The following is a 23,319-nucleotide window of genomic DNA, read 5'->3' as shown; positions in this document are numbered from 1 at the left end:
TTAAGTTCACGTTTGTCTGTTTGGTCCCTTAAAGCCACGTAAGTAAAATAGAGGAGAGTGGACTTTCATGGAGGTGGGTCGTCCTCCTCCCTTCTGCCCGTCGTTGTTGTTGCCCAGAGTGGCAGGGCCTGTGTCCTGCTTTAGCTAATCCTCTGTGCAGGGCGAGCTGGCAGCTGGGGGCTCTTGAAGTTTACTTCCAGCTGTTCTCGGGCCTCAGCTTTTTCCCTGGAATGATAGTGACCTAGAGTTGCCAGATAAAATGCAGGCTGCCCAGTTGAATTTAAAGCTCAAAGAGTGAATAATATTTGTAGTATAAGTATGTCCCAAAGATTGCATGGGAGAAACTTATACTGAAGAATTATTGATGGTATGTCTCAAATTCAAATTTAACTAGATTCCCCGTGTTTTTAATTGCTATATCTGGGCAGTCCAACAGTGAACACAAAATGAAGTGACTCATCTGTAAAGGGCTATGTCGTTGGCTAGAAAGATCTTGGAAGATGGGTGGATTTGATGGTGCAGAGAAAGAGAGAGGGGTGATTTGGCACTGTCAATTTATTTTTTGGGTAGAATATTAAAAACTTGGATCCTAAAAGTAGGATCCGAAAGTAACTGCATAGACTCTTGTCGATTGTGTCTTCATAAAAATGGGCAGAAAGTACCTGCTGATCAGAATGTGATCTGCACGTGGCAGGTGCCACAAGTACGTGTGCTTGGGAGATGGTCCTCTATTCCGGTGCAGGGTCTGGGCTACCTGAGCGCCAGCAGGGATCCAGGGAGGCAGTTTTTGAGGAGTTGCCCAGAGCCAGCTGCGTATCTTCCCCTGGCCGTGGTTCATGTTGCTGACTGATGGAGCCAGCTGTTGTGAGAGGTGGTTTTATGTAGTGTGAAGAATTGAAACTTGAAGTTTCCCTCTCATCCCTTCCTGTTGAACTAAAAGTCAACTGTCCTCAAATTTATTCTTTTTGGTGCACTTTGCATCAGCCTTCCATGTGAGAAGTCTACAGAAATGCAAGAAATGCAAGCGGTGCTGAGTGTCTGCACTGAGCGAGCCAGGCCAGCGTTGCATCACTGTTTACTGTGTTTTCTGTGTCACTGTTTTTTGCTTTCCCCTCCCCCTTGGTGTAGGTTCCTGTGGCTGGCTTGCTTTCTCCTCAGTGTTTTGGAGGACAGAAAATGATAGTTCTTGGGTTTTGCAAGTAGTGTGAGCTCTTCCTGTAGCTGCTGGTGGCTAGGAGGGAAAAATCGGTATTTGGGACTGTTCTCCACGGGCCAGGCCCACCCCCAGGTGTCCATGGCTAACCCGGTTGCCTGCCGAAAGGGCCTGTGGCTCAGAGGAGGAGGGTACACACGACACTCCCAGGCTCCTTTCAGAGCAGAGGCAGACACGCTTTATTTTGGGGTTTTGAAGCCCTAGCAATTTGTGGCTCATTTTGGCCTTTTTCTTCCCCTAAGGGACCGTGTGATATTTAATGATTCAACTCTGTGCTCCGGATGTTCTCTTCCACTGACATCAGTTTATAGAGCGGTCCTCAAGCAAATGTTTGTGTGGGAAGGGAAGGAAGAAGGGGGGTCCTTGGGACCCTGAGAGTGGGCTTCAACTGCTGTCCCCACACACCAGCGGGGCCAGGCCCTGACATTTCAACACCAAGGGCCTCCAGCTTCTGGGCTCACTGGAGAGTCCAGAGGGCTGGTCTTGGATGGATGGTACCTGGGCCGGTCTCCTGCAGGGCTGCTGGTCCTCTGGCTGTGCTCTCAGTACTTTGGGGTGCCAGGTGGGGACGCCTTCATGGGGTATGAGATCGCTTTTAGGTCTGGCAGGTGCCTTAGAGCAAATTCTTCAAGAAGCTGAGCAGCACAGGCCCCCACTCCTCCATCACCCCCACAGGTCTCCCTCCAGCTCATCTCCATAGGACTTCACCTTGACGCTGGGGTCGGGGCAGGGCCGTGGCAGGAGGGAGGGCTTGGTTTTGAACAGTTAGGTCCAGCTCCTTAGCTTGGTTTAGACCTTGGAAAGCTGGTTTCTTTCATTCAGCCCTTTAAGGGAGTGGCTCGAGTAGCCCAGTAAGGACTGAATTCCTTGGGATAAAGGTCTGAGCAGATGCTTCTAGAGCATTCTTCCCAAGGCCCTGCCTTCCTCTATGTGGTGGTGGTTGGGGGGGGGAAGACAGACACCAGCATCCCTCCCACCCCTCTTCACTTCTCCCCTGGGGGGCTGACAGAATCAGACTTGAGAAGTACTTGACAATAGGGGTTGTGTGGGGGCGGTTGTGACTGTTACTAAGCACGAGGAATGTGAGCAAAGGAGGGAGAAAACTGTTTTTAAAGAAAAACATCGTCTTCGATTTACTGCTGTCTTTTGAGGGTCTGTCGTGGGCAAAAGATCGTGGCACCTGCAGAGAGAAATCCGGAAGTGGTGACTCCCTGGCTCTGCTGCAGGAGGGTGTGATTGGGGGGAGACAAAGATGCTGCTGTTCACAGGTCAGGACAGAGGTGCCCAACAGGGAGGGATGTCACAGGGACCTCGGGAAAAGGGTTTGTGGAGGTGCCCTTCAGCCGCACCTTGAGGGTCTGTGGGTCGTCAGAAAGCTGATGGGAGAGATGGAATGAATGAAGACAAAAGTGGGGAAAGGGAGGCTCAGGGCAGAAAATCAGCTGTGAAAAGACGGGCTCTCCACTGTTTGGGGAGTGATTTATTTATTTGTTTTTACCACTGGCCTAATATCATTTGCAAAACGTCCATTGACAAACTTTCAAAAAGAGTAAACCTCTGTCTGTTGTCCCTGCTCTGGACTTCTGCAGTTGCCCCTGCGCCCGAGCAGCATTCTGGAAGGCCTCCAGCAATGCTTCGGTGGCCAAATCTCTGGGCTCATCCCTAGGCGCCTGGCTCCTGGCTGCCCTTCACGGTCCACTGTGTCGCATCCCCAGTGCCCTCTCTCCCTTCCGCCTCTGGGACTCCATATGCCTTGACTTCCTCTTCTAGGATTCCCTTCTGCCCTCCCTCCTGACCCCTGCACTCACCTGCCTTCCCAGGGTCCTGTCCTCGGAGCCAGCTCCCCTCCGCCTGCCCCCTCACCTGTTCCTGTGCCGGGGCTTTTACCTTTGACCAGCCCAGTGCCACTGGCCCCGCTCCTGGGGGTTAGGGTTCTGTATTGTGAACCCCAGAAACAGAACTGAAATTAGTTCCAGAAACATCTAAGGACCTTCGGGATGCAAACCTCTGGGGAGTAAGTCACAGCCCGGGATCATCCAGGGAGTCCCTGCTTCCTCTCCCACCTTCCCTTTCCGAGGGCCTCATCCCTTGAAAGCTGGGAGTCAGATCTAGGTATCTAAGGAGGCTAAAACCCTTTTTGTCCTTTCCTATAATCTCCAGCTTCTTGTATGCCTTTGCCGCGTACGTCCTAGCAATTTGACAAAAGGTGAAAAGCGTTTCTTGGGCTCTTCCGAGCGGCCACGGTAGCAGCGGTGGCCCCAGCCGCACGGGAGGTGGAGGAGCTGTGGAGTGCTTCGTCCCCAGCTTAAAATGCAGGGCTGGGCCCCGGGGATTTGTGTGTTCTCTGGGTCTGCGTCTTGTGCAGGCGACTTTGAATCTGACACCCCTGTCACATAGCCAGTGCCTGGAAACCCTGAAATGATTCCTGGTATTCATAATTCACATCGGGTAGGCTTAGGTGGTATTTATAGCACTCCCAAGACAAGTTATTGCCAGAGGAGGTAGTGACACTTATCGGGGCCTGTGTAGGAGACACAGAGCTGAGTAGACTCTTTCTCTGGCTAATTTTAGATTCCCAGTGTTGGGGTTGGAATGAGGACTTATCACATAGTCGGTGTGCTTCCAGAGGCTCTGATCTCCCTGGGAGACGAGTACAGAGGTTCTGTGGCCATTTGTGCAGCCTGGGGCTTACTGCCCTGCCCAGTGTCTGACTGCCCCCGTTCTTCCTACCTCTGTCACTTCCTGCTGCCCTCTGGCAGGAAAGAGGGAGGGCAGCGCTCCTGGACATCCCGGCATTAGGTCACCAAGCTATGGGACACAGAGATTCAGGGTGGGAGAGGATTTGACAGCAGGACCCCATGACCCACAAGCTTACGTTTATAACCTGTGAAAGCTTGGCACGCTGTTTGGCTTGCCCACGGCACCGTCTGCTCTTGGTAAAGGGGAGTCTTTTTGGGGTGTGTGTTAGCCTGGGCCGCCATAACAAGATACCATGGACTGGGTGGCTTAACAACAGGAATTAATTTTCTTCTGGTTATGGTGGCTGGAAGTGTGACGTCAGAGCGCTAGCATGGCTGAGTTCTGCTGAGGGCTCTCCTGGCTCTCGGACAGCTGCTGCTTGCTGTGTCCTCACATGACAGACACAGTGTGTGCATGGGCACAAGCAAGCCCTCTGTGTCTCTTCTTAACCAGGGCACTCATCCCCCCATGAAGGATGTACTCACTTATCTCATTATCTCCCAAAGGCCCCATCTCTAATACCATCACATTGGGGGGTTAGGACATCAACATACAAATTTTGGGGGGCACAATTCAGCCCATAGTGGGGTTTCTTGGAGATTGTTGAGCTGCACATTCTTTAAGGCAGAAGCTGGTGACTGCACAGAGGGAGCTGGGCCTCATCTTCCTCGGGGGTCAGGCCTCTGCTGGCAGAAGAGCCTTTCCCAGGGACCCAGGGACAGAGGTATGGGGAGCAGAGGGGCTGGAGCTGGCTGGTGTGTGTTGGGTTTTCCACCGTCTCTGGGCTGTGCAGCCATCACATGCTGAGGGACTTGACAGAGAGCAGGAGTGCAGGAATGTGTGTAGGCAAGCACGTGGGAGCCAGCTGGCAGGTGAAGGGGTGCTGGGGGTGGAGGCGGAGGGGTGAAGCCCCACTCTGCACACTTCGCTGCGTGGCTTCAGGCAGTCATCTCTCGTGTGTCCCCTATCCCCGATTTGAGCGCCTAGAACAAATTCCTGTTGGGTTTCTTTTGTGTGGCTTGTCATAACTCAAACTACCTGTGTAATTAGTCATGTTTTGGAGGTTTGGGATGGTTTGGAAGCAACTCTGCCAGAAACGTGGTTTCCTCGAGTGATGGCAACATGATCAACTGGCCCTCACTAACAGTTGACAGGCCTTGGTGTCCCTTCCTTGGGACTTGCAAATGTTCACGAGTCAACAGTGGAGTCTTACTGGCTGGCAGCTCCCAGAGTGCCACTCCGTGGCGGCGCTGGCAGCTCACGGTCGGAGCAGGGGCTGGTGTGGTGGTGGTGAGCAGGGACAAAGCTTGCTCATGCTGGGCTCCTTCCAGTGTCTCAGTGCTGAGGGTTGGACAGGGCCACCCCCCGCCTCTCCTCTGATTCCCTGAGATGGTGATAGAAACCGCTTGTCTGGGATCTTTTCCACACTGAGGACCTGGCTCCTTGTGGGCTTCCAATTCCTCTTTCTGAGCTGGGCCTAATGAGAAATGGCACATTGATTAATTGTCAGTAAAGAGATGTGTCTGGTTGGCTGTGGTTTTGCTGTACCATTCCATCCCCCTCTAAGAGGAAGAGGGGTTCTGCTCGAAGATACTCGATTAAGAAGCTTGAGGATGACACAGGGCTTGAGTGGGACTCTGTCATCCCGTGTGCCCCGACATACCCAACCAGCGTTTCCTCCCTTGTGCATCCCTCTCCTGCCTCTGCCCTCTTCTCTGTCGTGACTAGAGGACCTAAGGTGGGGATTCTGTCGTGGTTAAACCACCATTCCAGGGGTCTGCTGGTTCACGTGGAGCCAGCTATATTTGGGAAGCAATGGACTCTGTTTTGTGTTTTTTTTTTTTTTTTGTTTGTTTGTTTTTTTTTTAGTAAAATGGAGTTCCATTTATCTGCCCTTTCTACCTCTCGGGGTGCAGACATAAATCAGGTGACAAAATATGAACACACTTTATTAAAAAAAAGGTGATGTATTTTATAAGTCAGTAACTATATACCTTTATACTGTTGCTCAAGCCCTGAATAGTCTACAAAATTAATTTATAATGGAGAAAAGCTGACTCGAGTTTGAGGTAGGAATGTGCACACGAGTGTGTATGAATAAACATGCACAGGTGTGCTAGTAAAGTCTGAATTTGTTTTTTAGGTTGACAATAAGATCAGTGACGCAACCAACGCTTGTTGCCGAGCCTCTTAGTGCTAAGGATATGCACACAGGGGTGTCAAATCTGTATCCTGGGGCAGGCTTGGTCCTTCTTTCTTTCTTTCTTTTTTTTTTTTTTTTTCCTTTTTCTTCTCCCTGTGATTCTGTTTTAGGGCTTGTCCTTCAGGTCGTAGTTGACCCGGGGCCATTTAGCTGTCTCAAGTTTTAAGCTTTGGACTGAGCCAGAAGGCCATTGCTTTGTTACCCATATACCTGTGTGTTTGTTCCCACCCCCCCCCCCCAGAAGAATTTCCCCTTGAATGATCAATTGTCATGAAACAATTTAAAAAGAGGAAATTACTAGAAAGAGGCAGCAAATTCTCTCTCTGATGTGACCTAGGACCTCAGTTCAGTAGGGTCCGAGCAGAGCTGTGGCCTCAGATGCCTGCCCAGGTGCTGCATTGGCCTTGGGCAGTGACATTCCTACCACCTGTTTCCATTTAAAGCCAGTAGTATTTATCAGGACCCAGGCCTGCCTTTCTGAGGCTGCAAAGAAGATTGCAGCAGGCAGCTGTGTGTCCTGGCAGCTTTCACCTTTAGGAAGCATTTGATGTGTTCAGACCTCACCTGCGAGCCACATGGCCGTATGCACAGAGGCAGGTGTTGCATACCACTCATCCAGGGGGTGCTCTATGTCCGATTCCAGTCCTTGTAACAGAAAGGAGTCTTTAGCTGACTCTTAAGAAAACAAAAGAATCCTATGTTTATTTCAGACAGTGTTTTATTTGAAGTTGTGTTGAAATAGAACATAGAGAAAATACATAAATGGACAACTTGATGAATTTTCACAAACTGAACACACCTGCGTAACCTGCATCTAGGTCAAGAGAGAGACCATGACTAGGACTTCAGAAGTTGCCTGATGACCCTGCCCAGTGACTGCACGCCGTCCCCCGACCTTGGTCACGATCCTGACTTAATTTTACCTGTTTTCGAGCTTTATATAAACAGACTGACCAAGTGTGTCCTCTTGTTTCTGGTTGTTTTTGTTCGACATGTTTAGGAGCTTCACCTACATTGTTGTGTGAGCTGTAGGTCTGGCATTCTCAATGTAGTATGGTATTCATTTACTCATATTATCTGTATTCTTCTGTGTAAGGCTGGTATGAGTTATCACATACGTGTCTTCTGACACGGGTGGGTGTATACCTAGCCGTAGTACTTAGATACGTTTGCTTTGCTCTTCGTAGTGTGCTCATTCATTGACTAAGTAGTTGCTGAGCACCCGCTGTGGGCGAAGCTCTGCCCCAGGCCCTGTGGTGACAGCAGGAGCAGGACAAGGGAGGCCCAGTGGGGGAGGGGGCGGCTGTTTGGTTGGGTCTCTAAAGAGTTGACATTGAAACAGAGACTTGAAGGCTGAGAGCAAGCCAGCTGGGTAGAAGGCGCGTGGGGAGGAGCACTCCGTGCAGGGGAAGCGCCTGTGCGGGAGCACTGATGGATATGGCCGCTGGCTGCAGTGGCCCGGTCAGCACTGAGAGGTCCAAGTGCTGGCTAGACCCTATCCAAGCTAATGAGGTAACGGCCTGGGACATTTAACTTTTCTTGGTAGGAGTCAGGAGGGAGGGCTGTATCTTTTTTTTGTTTGTTTGTTTTTGGTTTTTAAATAAACTAAATGATGGAAGGAGCAGCAGCATGGTAGGTTGCTTCACAGTGGTTTGAAGCCCCGGGGAGAGGACCTAGCATCATGCACCAGTCCTGTGCTCCGTGCTGTCCACAGCTGGTCCCCGGCCTGGGTCTACTGAAAGGCGTGTGGGCTGTCCACTTGAGGGAGTTGGCTGACACGTTGTTAGGGCCATCTGTTTTGGAAACCAGTACTACTCGTTGGGTTCCTGGTTTTTAGCCAGTGACTCATCTTCCCCGGACCCTCAGGGTCCAGATTCCCAGCTAGGAGTGTGCCAGGCATGCTAGAGCCTCGGGGATGGCAGGGGGTCTGGTGAGCCAGAGGGACCCCTGTGTTTAGGAGAAGAGGAGGGTACTGCTGTGGGCTGAATAATGAGAGGTCCTAGTGGGAGGAAATGGCGCGGTGCCGTGGGTGTGGCTCTTGCCAGCTGGTCCGGGCCTGCCTTCCAGAACTATCAAATGGAAAGCCAGCTTGGTGTGAGACTCTGGTGGGAATGGGAACCACATGTAGGCTGCAGGCTGGACAGCATCCTCTGATTTCTCTTTCCCTCTTGCATTGCCTTGTGTCTCATCTTTAATTAAAATGCCCTTGTTAGGAAATTTTCTAGCTCTGGTGGAAATCTATCCTGACCACAGAGCTGCCACCCCCGTAAGGAGGAGGATGTGGAAGGAGACACTGAAACAACTGCAGACTCCCAAGAATTCACTCTTTGTTGCACAGGTTGGCCGGTGGCTGTGGCCACGAGAGCCCCGTGGCTGACCAGGGTATGGGGGCCTCTTGCCTTTGCTCCAGCCCCATGTCTCGGGCAGCCGTTGTCTGAACTTCTGCTGATGTTTTTCTAGTGTATCTTTTCACCCTTCATTTAGTGAGTAAAGGAGATAAAAGGCTCTTCTGTCTTTAATAAACTTTTTGAAACTATCCCTCTCAGGGAGCAAGCCTAGAGCCACCCACTGACTTCCCCTCCCTCGCCCCCGCCTCTGGTGGCTGAGGGATTGTGAGGTGGACTCTGCTGTTCCCCTGGGTCTCTCCCTCCCGCCCATCCTCCCAAAGTCACATTGCAGTTCTGTTTTTGGATATGAATGGTGACAGCCATAGTTGTTATAGGTTTTTATTTCCGGATTATTTCTTTATTCCATTTCACTTTGCTTGTATGTATGAATTGATAAAATAACGTTTGGTTCTAGGGGGACTTTAGCCACCAGGAAATTAACTTTTCTTTCCCCCATCACCTTGTGTTCATGTGATTTCACTGTATTTTAAGAGTTAATCTGGCACCTGACTTGTAAGATGTCTAATAATCAGTCAAAAGTGTCCTTCAGTCTGCTAGGGTACCCGGATACTTTTGTGGCAATTACATAATTAGAAATCGGGTGTTGCGAGGGAGCGCTTTTATTCTTGTTCATGTTAGCAGCCAACCACCGGAGCATTCTTGAAATGCTCATTTTAAATGCAAATTCTTTGCACAGTTAGGAGGAAAATGAAATTGTTCTGGCTCCCAGCACTCACTCTGCATTTTTGCCATTCCTTCTGATGGCCAAGGGGAGGGCTCATGACTAAATCCCTCAGCATCTTTATTATGATTTCGGATTTGTACTTGCTGAGTGGAAGCCTAGGCCCCAGGGCGTTAACCCTCTGTTGCCCACCAGCAGCACGTGTGTGCCTGTGCGATTGCCGTGAGAGTTTCCGCTCGTCATTCCTCCCCTTAATTTGGATTTCCTTTCTCATTTGCTTAATGGATGATGCATGTACTGAGAAACTTGTGATGAGAGGCTTCTTGTTTTGTTTTTTAAGGCAAACGAAATATATTATGCTAAGCCCTTTAGCTCTTGTACTTAGCAGCATTATGTGCTGTTTCCTTTCAGCCTTAGAAGGTCCCTCTGTTTCCCTCTTTGCTGGGGCTGCCCTGTCCCTGCTTGCCACCTGGAGAATCCTTGGCCTCACCCACGGATGGAGATAATGGGATACCTGTGCCACATGGCTGGGGACGTGATTCCGTCTCCTCAACCCTTTCAGAGAGAGAGAGAGAGAGACAGAGTGCGCGCGTGCAATGATTGATAAACTTATGGCAGCAGTTAGAAACGTAGATGCTCTCCCCTAGTCGGGCCAGTTACATCCCTTTTCCTGGAGGTGACAATTTTACTTGTAAAACAACTCCTGTAATCTGTGGCTCTCAAGACCGTCGGGTTGCGTGTAAAGGCGTTTAGCCTCTCGGCTACGTTGCTGTCTTCCATACAGCTGCCTATGTAGCTGGAGCCGGTAGAGAACTAGGTTCTGGGAATGGCAAGGTGGTAGCACATTTTCTCTATCCACAAAACAGTGGCTTAATACTAAGTCTGTCCTCTAAGCTGGAGTGGGGGGGCTGATTTTATGGTTGCTAAGTATTATGAAAACGCAAAATCCTTATGTGTACATTAAATGCAGTTGCAGCCCTGCTGTTTTCTTTTCATTTTTTTTTTAAAAAGCTGAGTTTTTTTTTTTTTTTTTTCTGCTTATGCATTCTTGCAAAGAACATAGAATTGGAAATGAAACTTCCATGTTTGTCCTTTAGTTTGTTGACTGAACAGACTCATAGGGTTTTAGAGCTGAAAGGAGATGGTGGAATCTAGGGACTCTCTGCATCTTGTTTCTGGGGACTTGGGAGGTCACCGGGGACTGTCTTGGTGGGTGGTGATGTGCCAGAAACAAGCCACTTTCAGCATTGCTCCCCCTTCCCAGCGGAAATGTGCTCTAGGACTTGGAGAGAACTGGTGGGAAATGCCCTCCGATCCCAGGAGTGTTGTGGTGGGAGGCAGCGGCTCCAGGCATGGAGAGCAAACACACTTGAAGCCTTTGAGAATTAATGGTTGAACTCAGTTTTAGGGATTGCAAAACCTTTGAAACAGGCCAACCTCTCCGTTTATTGACAGTGAACCGGAGACCCAGGAAGGTGTGGTGATATGTCCAGTCCAAGCAGCCTGCAGGGGAAGAATTAGGACTCATGATTTTGCCCTAGTCCTCTTCTTCCTATATTTGAGGGTGTCTCAGTGGCTCTGCTGGCACCTTGAGCTTGGGTGATCCTTTGTGGCGTGGGGCCGTCCTGTGCATCATAGGGTGTTGAGCAACATCCCTGGCTCCTACCCATTAGATGCCAGTAGCTCATCTGCCTTCTACCCACTTTCAGTTGTGACAGCCAAAGATGTCTCCAAATACTGCCACGTGTTCCCTGAGGGGCAGAATTGCTCCCTGTTGAGAACCATTGCTTTGGATATATTTGATGCTCCTTGGAATTTGTAAACACAATTTTTATGTTAGCATGGTTCCTTGTCCCCTTTTGCTAGAATGTAAAATACACAGACAAAATATTTAGTATGGATAAATATTTAGTACACAGATAAAATATTTGTAGTAATATTTACTACAACTCTTACAACATAACACTGGCTCAAAGGCCATTTATAGAAAAGTGGTCAGCACAGCTCTGAACTGAACTACATTGCGTTCAGGTTGACAGTTCCCCTTGAGTGGGGTTGATTTGAGTTTTATCGTTAGTCTTTATTTTCAGATTTTATTTATTTTTAAAATTCACTTATTTTTTAGAGACAGGGTCTCCTTCTGTTACCCAGGCTGGAATACAGTGATGCGATCATAGCTCACTGCAACCTCCAACTCCTGGGTTCAAGGGATCCTCCTGCTTCAGCCTCCCTAGTAGCTGGGACTACAGGTTTGCAGCACTGTAACCAGCTAATTTTTTTTTTTTTTTTGGTAGAGATGGGATCTTGCTATGTTGCCCAGGCTGATCTCAAGCTCCTGGCCTCAAATGATCCCTCTGCCTTGGCTTCCCAAAGTTCTGGGATCATGGATGTGAGCCACTGCACCCAGCCAATTTTCAGAGTTTAAATGCTGATGATACTGGCTCCTTTGACTTGTCTCCACTAAGCAGCTTTGTACTTTTAATTTTTGCAAATAGGTATGAATGGGGACACAGTGCCCAATGGGTGGGGAAGAAGTGAAAAATATCCCCAAGGCCAAGGAGGTTTTGGCACTCTGAAACCCAGTGAAGAATCAGGCCTCCTTTTTGTGAAGCCCGCATCAAGCTTGCGGGAGGACGCTCGCTAACTAAAACCTACCTCAATATAGAGCAGACATGCGGGCAGATGAGTTAAGGAGTGGCTGTGTGGGCTTGCGAACTGGATGGAGGTAAAGGGTTAAAAAGCCCCAGGCCAGAAGCCGGGGAGGCCTGGATTCTGCACCTGGGCCTGCCTCTCTAAGTCTCTTGGTCAAGTCAGCGAACATCGTTTGTACAGTAGGTTACTTGTCCGTAGCAGGAAGGACAGAGACAAAATTCCCCCTTCCCAGACAGGGGTGAAGTGCTGAGTGGCGAGCCTGCCTTTATGAAACCACAGGATAAACCTTAGGCATCTCACTGGAGCTTTAATTTTACTCAGGGAATTTGGAAGACAAAAAAAATCAGTATGAAAGTGAGCATGCACGTATTGAATAATTGCAAAATTTGCATGATGGGAATTTAAGCTAGAGCACAGAACTTCGTAAATAAAATGAAGGAGGCCTCATGCTTGCTGTGAATGGCTTCCCCAGTGCCAGGTTGCCAACCCTGTTCGGCCCTCACCCCAGTGGGGTTCTGGCTGGAGAGTTTGATTATTCCTGGGCTACCTGATTTCCAAAGTTCCTTCTGCATCCAAAATTTCAGATTGGAGCAGAAAAGATACCTCCTTGGTGTAGAATCGTGTGTAAATTCACACACCCATCACCAGACAAGGCCTTAGGAAGAATGAACAACAATAATAAAGGTTGTCTAGCCTTTAAGCATCCATCCAGGCGCCTCAAGTTTTCCTTCCCTCCTTTTGGTGTAAATCAGAGAACTTTTGGCTTCCACTCTGGAGTGTGAGCTGATAACCAAAACTGAAAAGAAGATGGGCCCAGTTTTGGTGTGGGACCGTCGGGGTTTTGAACACTGCTACCTTCGAGTTTACCTAATCTAGGAAATGTGCCCAAGAGGGGATAACATGCTGAATTAAACTTCTCTGAAATGTCTGTAACAGAATGATGAAAAGGGGTTTGTGTGTGGGGTCCCTGTGAAAGTTAAACCACTGACATCCCCTCGCAGCTGGGGTTTACTTACCTGGAGAGAGTTAGGATGTTAAGACACTGCTCTATCTAGTTTGGTTTTTTTTTTTTTTTTTTTTTCCTGAAGTTAATATTACAAAGGAATTGATGTTGATGTTCATGATTTTTTAGAAAATAATGGCAAAGGCTTCAAACAGGGACACTTACTTGCTGTCTGTATTCTTAAGAGAAGTAAGGCCAGGCCTGGCAGGCAAGCAGAAGAACACCTACGAATAAAGCGGTTGTCTAGAAAACGGCTGCCGTAACCATTTGTCAACAATTTACCTTATATGAGACAACTTTGCTATATGACGTACTAAAGATAATTTATAATGTGTTCATGAAGGCAGGAGTAGGTGGTAGTGGGGTTTTTCTTTGCCTTTTCTTGGCATGTAATTGAAACAGAGCTTGGACCAAATGAGAAACATTTGTGTGTTTGGAAAAAAAGATTCCAGAGGCTTCTTGACTGGGGTCAAATATTGCTTCCTTATTTTATTTGGAGCATGTAAGCAGACTTCTCATCTGAGATGAATGTTAAGAACATTGCCATTTCTGAATGTTCATGAGCAAATGCATTTTCTGACCTAGGGAACAGTCTAAATTCTAGACCATTAACACACGATGAATCAGAAGAAAAAGTGCATTGATCTGTCTCAAAAGAAATGTGGCTTTTAGGTGGATTTATAAATTCAGTTCCTTTCACAGTGCTACTTACCCAGAAGCTGTTCTTGATAAAGAAGAGTGTGCCCGTGTGTTTTGAAGTCCCAAGCTGTTTTTAATTGGCCCCAGCAGAACGCTGGAGTTTGCAGGGGAAGTTTAGTTGTTCGGCCATTGGGGAATAGGGTCTTGAACGGATGGACCAATGTGGTTGAATACTGCATGTTGGTGGAGTGGCAAAGAAGAACTATCCCTTTGTTCAGGCTGCTCGGGTACTTGGTTAGATTCTACAAATTGGCACTCTGAGAGCCACCCACAGGCACCCTTGAGGCACTAAGACACAGGCGATGCATAGGTACGTGCCTAATGAAGGAAATACTTCAGGCCCTTATCTCTTGCTAGGAGTTTCCTCTTCTCCTCTTCTAGCTGAAGTCTGCAGTTTCAAAAAGCAAACGCCACACTGAGAATACAGAACCCACTCCTCAATATGTCATCTTCAAAAGTTAAAACATCCACTGGATTCCGCCACCTTTCCTGAGCTCAAGACCGGCATGGCTTTCACGTGTGTGTTTGAGCACACACACGCACATGCAAGGCCAACATTCTTCTTGATTGACTCAAAACAATAGCTTTACAGGGAAACCAGGGCTAAGAGCTCAGGAAAAGTAAAGGCCTGCCAATTCCAGAAGGACAAAGGGCTTCAGCAGCTAACATGGGAACACAGTGATCTCATGCCCCTTTCCCACTGCGACGGGGCGTAAGTGGGGTCCCTCTCAAATTCTGAGTGCGCGTGTGCAGATGCCGTCAGTGTTTCCACCCTGTGGGACCCATGCAGGAGGATGGCCAAGCCAGGAAACGGATTCCAGAGGTAACTCTTTGATGTTTAACCCAAACGAGCTGCTGGCCCAGGCTCCTCAGCCAGGGAGGAGCTAAAACTCTCAGTGAGGAGCGAGACCCTGGCTTATTCTCAGGCATTAGTCACTGCATCCGAGGGCTAGTTCCTTTCAGTTAAGGGCCGGGGCCAGGACTGAAAGTGGACCCTCTGATAACAGCCCTAGTGACTCACTCCACGCCTGTCTCACGCCTCAGAACATGGGCACAAAGAGGCCACACACTCCAGGCCTCGGGATGCCCCTGCCCCTGTCACAGTGCTGTGGCACTGGGAATGGCGTGCAGCCCTAAAGGGTCGGGCAGGTTGTGTGCACGAGCCCTGGGAATGGCGTGCAGCCCTCCTGCCCTTATTTATCACACGTCGAAGTGCCAGGCACTGTGCTAAGTGCTGGGAGAGAAAGGAGGGAGGTATCTTTTAAGGTCCAAAGGTTTTGCAGACACCTCCCCACATACAATAGTATTATACTTTTGGTATCCTTGGAGAGAGGGTATGTCAAGATGAAAATGAATATTTCCTTAGTCCCAATAGCCCCATATATACACTTAAAAAGTAGCAAAAAGTAATTCTGGGGCATTGTTGATTCTGTAGATAGTCCTTGACACGTGTGGCTGAAAGATCCCTTCAATAACTGACAACACCAACAAATGCCTTTATTGTGCCAGACTGGGACAGCGGTGGGGAACGGAACATGCACAACATCCTTGCCACGCTTACAGGCCATGCCATTTGAAAGAAGCTTTAGGTCATATGTGAATGTTACTGAGATGAGCTCTGACCTGCACCACCGCCTGCAGTTGCGGAGACCCCCCAGCCAGCGTCCCATGTGCAGCTGTCCCACAACGCCGTGTGCAGGGAAGCCGCTTTCATTCTGTTCTAGAATTGTCTGTCGCTTCATCTCTCTCAACTGGAAGCTCCTTGAGGGCAGGGACTGCCCTTTCCTGCTGTCACCCGGTCCCCTTACACGGGGCCTGGCACTCGGGAGTTTTATAAGGGAAGGGTGGAAGGGGGAAAACGCTCTTTACAGAGGACCTGCCAGGTAACTGAGGGTGAACACTAACGTTTTGGGGAAGGGGAAGGGTGAGATTAGACCTTTCCGCCAGGAGTCCAGCATAATTCAGTGATTTCACGTTGGGGTTTGAAAACTCAGGACTGTAATAACGACACAAGAAAAAACAGTCTTCCCAAAGACCCAGCACAGATGTGGGACTCAGATACATACTGCCACTGTGCTTCCACCCTGCACTGGGTTTGAAGTGTGCACTGTCCAAAGCTAATGGGCCGAAATGTTGTGTGATGTCATAGTGTTAAATTTGGCTATTGTAAATAAAAAAAAAAATTTATGTACTAGTGAGATTACAAAAAATTCTTTTTTAGATGACATGCTCTTGCTGAAATTATTAGGAAAGGAGTGTGCTTCGCTTATTTGGTCAAGACGATGGTGGTGGGCTAGGAATTGAGACACACTGACCATGTCCCTGGCCTTTCCCTATTTTTCTGGCCACTGGATGACTGGACCATTCATTGGCAGAGCAGAATTCTCCTGAGGGAGCATAGAGTAAGGATGACACCTGGAGGAGGTGGTGTCAGGAGCCAAGGCCTCTGTGTCCAGCAGAGGAAGAGGGTGGCCCCATGTTCCTCCTGCCTCGGCAGCAGGGCCTGGGTCCTTGCTCCTTTCTGAGCTGTAAAGGATGCCTTAATGAGACTGTTCCTGGTAACAGAATGTGCCACGGGAAACGGGCCTGCAGGGTGTGTAGGACCAGCGGGTTTGCAGAAACCCGACACTGGCTTTTCCCAGACTGACAGGCAGCATTGAAGGTCACCGTGGCATTAGCCCAGGGCACAGGACTGTCCCAGGGCGTGGACTTTTAAAAATGAAAACATATTTATAGATGATGTCCCTGAGGCCAGAACTTCCAACTATTCCTTGTCAGGCCCCACCCCTTGACGAGCCCTGAGCTCACTTCACAGTGTATTGGTGTGTCTTAAACCGGGCTGACAATACTTGCAGAATAACTCTTGGAGGTCCCTGTTGCTGATGCAAATTTTTTTTTTAATGCTCAACTGTGATATACACAAAGAAGAGTATGTAAAATGTAGGTACAGTGAACACCTATGGAGCCAACAAATAGGTTACAAATACTTCAGAAGTCCTTCCCATCTTCTCGGAGGCGACAAGCATCTCACCTTTGTTTTGACCAATCTTTGCTTTTTAAAATTTTACTATTTACGTATTCATTCCTAAGCAGTAGGCACTTCTGTTTGCAAAACTAAAATGATGATAATGATAAAGTTGAGTACAAATCTGGCTTCGAAGGGGAAGGTTCCTACTGAAGCTCTTAAGTGAACGATCTCGGCAGACGCAGAGGGCTCCAAAACAGTTGTGAGTGTTGCGAGGGGAAGAGTCATATTTTCCCCCCATAAATGTGACAAGAAACCAGTTTTCTCACTGGTCCCGGCTCTCCTGTGTCGCTTAGTAAATGGGGTTGCCATTCACAACTGCATTTACAAAGCATTTGTAGAAAGTTCAGAAAGAATGATAAAAAAAGAAAAAAGGGACTCCTTATAATGTGTTAATTTAGCAAAGGTCCTTAACCTGACATGCAAAGAGATTTCAGGGGGCTCCTGGACCCCATGAAACTGCATAATTTTCTCTGTTCTCCTTTTGGGTGAAAGGGTCCATCATACTCTCGGGAGTTCCTGACCCCCTCTGCTCCCCTTTTCCCCCAGTAAGAATAAGGAATAATGTGGACTTTATGGTAGGGTGTTCTGTTTAAGTGGACCCTGAGGCTGTTAAATATTCTTTGAAATACTTGGTTAGTTTGTGTCTGAGTCTTCATCAGCTGCTTATGTTGAGAGTGCCTGGCTGTTGAAAGGGAAATGAGCGAGAAGTTATACCCCGGGCTGTCCAGGGTGGACTCCTGGACCCTGCTGTGGGTGGTCTAGCAGCCTTTGCGTTTTCTCTGAAATCTGCATCTCCCTCTCTTGACCCAGAGTAACTAGAATGCTAAAATAGGAAAAAAAAAAAAAAAAAAAAAATTGGAATGGTTGTTGTAGTTTGAAAACAAATGACCTCACTGTCTAAGTTCTACTCTAGGCAGAAAGAAACCCCGACTTTTGCGTTGTAAATGATCATGGACCTTTGGGGAAACAGATCCAAATACCCATTTAGTGAGGGCGGGGGCCGATGTGTTACTGCTGAAGCTAACGCCCTAGAAATAGAATACAACCATTGTTACACCAACTTAGTAATTATTTCCTAAGAGATAATGGTAATTTAAATCTATAATGACTGACAGTCACCGCTTCAAAGTTGGCAAGTAAATTTTGCATATGCTGACTTAATGTGAAGTATTTTCAGTACAGTTCCAAAGTGTAACGGAATTTTAGAATTTTCTAGCTAAAGGACACCTGAGGTTTATTATCACGTGTCTCATTTTCCAGATGAGTTGACTGAAGGTCTGCAGCGTTGGTTGTCATCTGCCTGAGGTTGCACAGATTTGTCGGGGCCAGCTGGAATGAGAACCCAGGGGGAAGAGGCAACTATTTAAATGATTATGCTTAAATATACAATTAGATGAAGATTTAATTTAAAAAGAAATAAACCTCCATAATCAGAAGCCTTGTCTCCTAGAAGGTTAGCATTTTGGTCATCCATTTCATTTTTCCAAAATGAAACACTGACAATAGTCCTAGTCCACCAGCCTTTGAAATGTGCTAATTTCTGTGGTCTCTGAGCATTTCCTGGGAGGGGTTCTGGTCTCTAGGGTGTGTAAACCTGGTGTTTGGAAAAGGAACTTTCCTTCTTGCTGTTCTTTAGATCTTGTAAATTCAGATTTTTTTTTTTTTTTTTAGGTCTTTAGTTTTCCCTCCAAAGTATTTAGATTTTCCTCCGCTGCTCAAATGTGGATAGTTCTATTTTTTTCTTAAAGTTTGTTTTTGAAGAAAACCAGGAGTTTCAATTTGGCTGGTGCAAGACTTGAGATTAAGGAGAGAGAACTAGAGGAACGGTTAAGACTTGGAACTGCAGGCTGCTTTGTCTCTTCTTCTCAGCTAGGGGCCAGACAGGATAAGAATAACATTTGTTTAGAAACTGAGTTTTATTAGAAAGGTAATTTATGGGTAAAGTTTAAGCTTCATAGACTTGATTCTGTGATTCTTTTCCTGGCCTTGCCGTTACCTGCTGCTGATTTTGGGCAAGGCCTGCCTTCTGAGTCTTGGCTTTTCTCGTCTGTAACAAGAGGGGCTTAGACCTGATTATTTCCAAGGGCCCTTGGCAGCCATATGCCTGGACTCCATGTGGGGGGTTTGCAGAGGGGCTGCTGCTGGTGGGCTGGAGGCTTTTAGAGGTTGCCAGCTGTGTAGATGCACAGTACCCTGAGACCATCTCCTTTTGCGTGGCATTCTCCTTTTCTGCCCTGTTTATCAGCCGAACCCCGTCAGTGTTGTGCAGCGTTGAGAGAATGCCGCTCGCCTGCTAATGTGGCTGCATGCACTGACACATGTCATTTGTGTCTCCTCTGCCAGTGCGCTGCTGCAGGGTAACATCTGGACTAGGCTCCCGCCCCTCGATGCTCGGCTGGATCCACTTGTTGAAAACCGTGAGTAATCTCCACGTTTCTACTTTGCAGGCAGTTCTGAACTCGTGACATCTCGGGGTTAGAGAGGCTGTGGCCAGTAGTTACGGAGTCTGGCCAGGTCTGGGTGGTGGACTCCTTCCCTCTGTGGCCAGCGTCTCTCACACCCAGCTCCCAAAAGCCTGGGGGTGGCAGCTGGGACTCTGGACAGGGCCCTTCTGTCCTGTCCAACCGTCAAAATTGTCACAGGGTCTTCTGAATCTGTCTCATTAGAGGTGTTTTGTTCCACCACCAGAGCTAGACCTCTTTGGTGCCTCGTCTACTCCCCGCTTTGACAGTGCTCCAGCCACTCTGGCCTACGGGAAAGCACCCTCTTTATGGTGGCAGATGCAGGTGCCTCCACCCCGTATCTCATCCCTGGCATCTACTTCCTCGTCCTGATGCCACCCCCTTTAGAGAGGCTTATCTGACTACCTTTTTAAAATAAATCTTCCCACCACCCCCAGATAGTCATTCTGTCTCTCTCTCTGATCCTTGCTCATGTCTGTCTGTTTTGTTTTTTTTTTTTTTTTTTTTTTTTTTTTTTTGGAGACGGTCTCGCTCTGTTGCCTGGGCTAGAGTGCCATGGCGTCAGCCTAGCTCACAGCAACCTCAAACTCCTGGGCTCAAGTGATCCTTCTGCCTTAGCCTCCCGAGTACCTGGGACTTACAGGCATGTGCCACCATGCCTGGCTAATTTTTTTCTATATATATATTTTTAGCTGTTCAGATCATTGCTTTCTATTTTTAGTAGAGATGGGGGGGGGGTCTCGATCTTGCTCAGGCTGGTCTCGAACTCCTGACCTCAAGCGATCCTCCTGCCTCGGCCTCCCAGAGTGCTAGGATCACAGGTGTGAGCCACTGTGCCCGGCCTCGTGTCTGTCTTTGCACCTGCAACAGAGTAGGTTTCTTCAGTTAGTTGGTAGACTTCATATGCATCCATCCATCCATTCAGCAAATATCTATTGAATATTTTACTATGTGTGCCAGCAGCTAAGAGAGGCACAGTCTGTGCTATCAAGGAACTTCCAATCCAGGAAGACAGACAAGATCAAGTAAAAACCTAATCAAACTATCAACCTTATCTGGGTAGACTGCTTTGTTTGAAATATTCTCTAGAGTGTCACCTGGGCATCTCGTTAACAGCAGATCCTGATTCAGGAGGTCTGGGTGGGCCTGAGATTCGGAACCTCTAACGAGATCCAGGTGATGCTGTTGCTGCATAGACTGCACTTGTAGGATCAGGCTAAGGTTTTCAGTGCAAACGAGACTTCTGGAGTGTGACTCAGTGAACTGTGTGAGTAGGGTGTGTATAGCCACAGAGACCTGCAGCACTTTGTCTGGCCTTAGAGTCTCCTCCAGCTGCGTGAGCCTGAACGGTCTGATGGCTGAGCCCAGCTGGAAAGCGTGGGAGCCTGTCACCATCACCTGTATCTGTGTGCTTGTCCTCCTCATGGTCGTCACAGGTTGAGGTTTTGCCCATCAAATCCTCCCTTAAATCTGCTTTTCAGATTCACGTAGTGAAATCCTATGGGCCCCCTCTGCAGCATGTGTTCTGGGTAGGTCAGCATTTCTGAAAATACTGGGGGGATGGTTTGTTAAGAGCAAGCTTGAATCAGCTGGGCTCACGTGGCACTTGAGTGGGGTGTTGAAGACTATTGGAAGCTGCGGACTGGCCGCAGACACCTTCGAGCAGGGAGATACGGGGTCTGGAGGGAACAGCAGGGAGGGGTTCAGGGCACTGTGGTCAAGCAGTGAACTGGCCACTGGGTCGTGCTTTTGAGATACTGGTGTGGTGTTGCAGGCTCAGCGCTGTTGAGCAGCTGCAGTGGACCAACTCACAAATTTTTAGACCAACTCACAAATTGATTCTCCACCTGAACAGCCGACGGTTCTAACAGCCCTTTATGCAGCACTTCCAGTGTCCTGGGTGTTGGGCTAAGTGCGTGGCACACATTCTTGTCACTTAACCTTCCCAGAAGCCCGGGAGGGCAGGTGCCGCCACTGATTTACAGAGCACACCCAGGTCACACAGTAGGAGTGTGTCGGAGCTGGTGTCTGGCCTGGCCTGTTGGCCCTCGTTGGGGGGCGGGGGCGGGGGCGCTCTTCTCTTGCGGTTACTACCTGCACCATGACTAGAAATGGGATTTTATTGCCAGTGGCAAGACTGGGTTGCTGAATTTTTGCAACCCAGAGTATTTATTTTTTTTTCCCCTTCTACTCACCCCCAGCAGTGACCCCAGATACAATCCTTCCCTGTAGGGCAACTTAAAATGTTGCTTCTGTAGCACTTCGGCCCCTTGAATTGGGAACTTGGATAATGTGCAGAAATGAATAGGGAAGAGAAAGAGTGTGTTGGTTTTGGAGGTAGACGTCTTGCTCCACCTGTGCCTGCCTCAAGGGGAACAGTTCTCCAGGGGGACTGTGAATATTGCTGGGGGTCCACAGATCCAGTGCTGTGACTCAGTCCTTGATGGCTCACAGCTAGGAGGTAGGAGGGATGGGGTCAGGGGTTGCTTCACTGTGTTCCAAAGACCATTTTCTGGCCACTCTGGGATTTCTGTATTGAAGATAATTTCCAAATGACCTCACTCTGCTTAGGATTATTTTGTCTATTCTGTATCAGATATGCAGTTCCAGCTCCTTAAAGGTTGTTGTGGTGTTTTTCCGCCCCCCCCCTCCCCCCCGCCCCCCGTTAGGTTCCTTAATTGTTGGCTTCATGTATAAGAGCAGTTCTGGGCTGGGCCAAACCACTCACCAAATGCAGAATTAAGTTGAATCCACTTAGCCAGGCTTCCGTGGCAAGATGTATGCATTGCAATTCTTGTGTTTTAAGCAGTGGCAGACAGGAACCATGCTATTACTGTGTTACACACTGTTTCTAAATCCATGCTCATACCTCCCTTCTGCAACGTGGGATGCCTATCCAGCAGGGTGGAAGTGGATCTTAAAAGCAGCTCCTATTACTTCTTTAGACTTAGTGTTTAGCTTGTTTTTCCATCTAGCTCTGGAGCTAGTGGGAGCTGGATTTAATCCCATCTCTTCAGTGTGAAAACCTCATGCCTGTGTGCAGTTGCCTGGGCTTCAGTTTCTCATGTAGATACTAATGACTAGTAACCTCTGTTCTCTGGGCCTGTTGCCTCAATAGTAAGAGGAGGGAGAGGATTTTTGCTTTGCCAAAGTTGCTTTAGATCTGTGCTTTTAGACTACTGTGTACTTATCCAGGCCACTCATCCTTCAAGGACTGTCTAAAGTATCCCCAGACTGGGCATGGTGGTTCATGTTTGTAATCCTAGCACTTTGGGAGGCCAAGGCAGGAGGATTGCTTGAGGCCAGGAGTTCGAGACCAGCCTGGGCAACACAGCAAGACCCCATCTTTACAAAAAGTAGGAAAATTAGCTGCGCATGGTGGTGTGCATCTGTAGTCCCAGCTACTCAGTAGGCTGAGGCAGGAGGATCATTTGAGCCCAGGAGTTCAAGACTGCAGTGAGCTATAATGGTGCCACTGTACTCCATCCCAGACAATTGAGTGAGTGAGATCTTTTTTCTTTATCTTTTTTTTTTAAAAAGAAAAGTCCCCTTTCACTTGTGTCTGGCTTATTCCCTTTAACTGAGCCATTTCTCGTTGTCTGAAGCAAACTTCTTTGTCTTTCGACAGTGAGCCCCTCAAGGGCAGGGATTATGCTTCATGCTTGTGTCCCAGAGCCAAGCACTGGACCTTAGGCTCAATAAACATTTGTTCAATGAACCCCACAAAGTAATTTCCTTCTTGTGTTTGCTCATCTAAAGCCAACACAGGTGGAGAGTGATGAGTTAGCAGGCACTGCTGATGAACACTTGAGCAAACCCAGGAGTGTAATGGGGGCCAAATTGGTCTTCTGCAATTACCAGCTTACAAAGGAAAGCAGTCGGTAGCTGTTTCCTTGCCTTTTGTGGACTTCAGGATGCAGACCTCTCTGGAGTCTTCAGTTATCTGAGGCAACGGGAGAGAGCAGGTGGGGTGGAAGATAGTGGATGAGTATCTAAAAAAAAAAGTGTGTTCTTTCCTTTAACACAGGTTTTGTTGTACTTTTAAAAAAGTCTTCTTTATAAAGTTACACAAATAATTTTGTAACCTGTTGATTTAAAAAAAAAAAAAAAATAAGGAAAATGTATAAAAAGGGAAAGCAGCTTCCCTCATAATGGTCTTCATCACACTGGTAACCCCATCAGTGTCTCCAGCCTCTGGGGCTGTGTTGCCTGCCCTGGAGTTGCCAGACTTGGGACTGTTGTCCTTCATTG

General features: G+C 48.2%; 1 protein-coding gene across 1 annotated transcript in view; it reads left to right on the top strand.

Annotated features, from left to right (window-relative positions):
- Nucleotides 1–23,319, top strand: part of TLN2 (talin 2) — a 394,205-nt gene that overhangs the window by 48,453 nt on the left and 322,433 nt on the right. The window contains exon 2 of the mRNA XM_069483220.1: nucleotides 18,950–19,023. The gene's annotated coding sequence lies outside the window, so the exon portion shown is untranslated. The remainder of the gene's footprint in view (nucleotides 1–18,949; nucleotides 19,024–23,319) is intronic.

The sequence above is a fragment of the Eulemur rufifrons genome, chromosome 2, assembly GCF_041146395.1.
Source record: "Eulemur rufifrons isolate Redbay chromosome 2, OSU_ERuf_1, whole genome shotgun sequence".
Lineage (NCBI taxonomy): Eukaryota > Metazoa > Chordata > Mammalia > Primates > Lemuridae > Eulemur > Eulemur rufifrons.
Note: the sequence above shows the minus strand (reverse complement) of the source record. Positions and strands in the feature narration are given on the sequence as shown.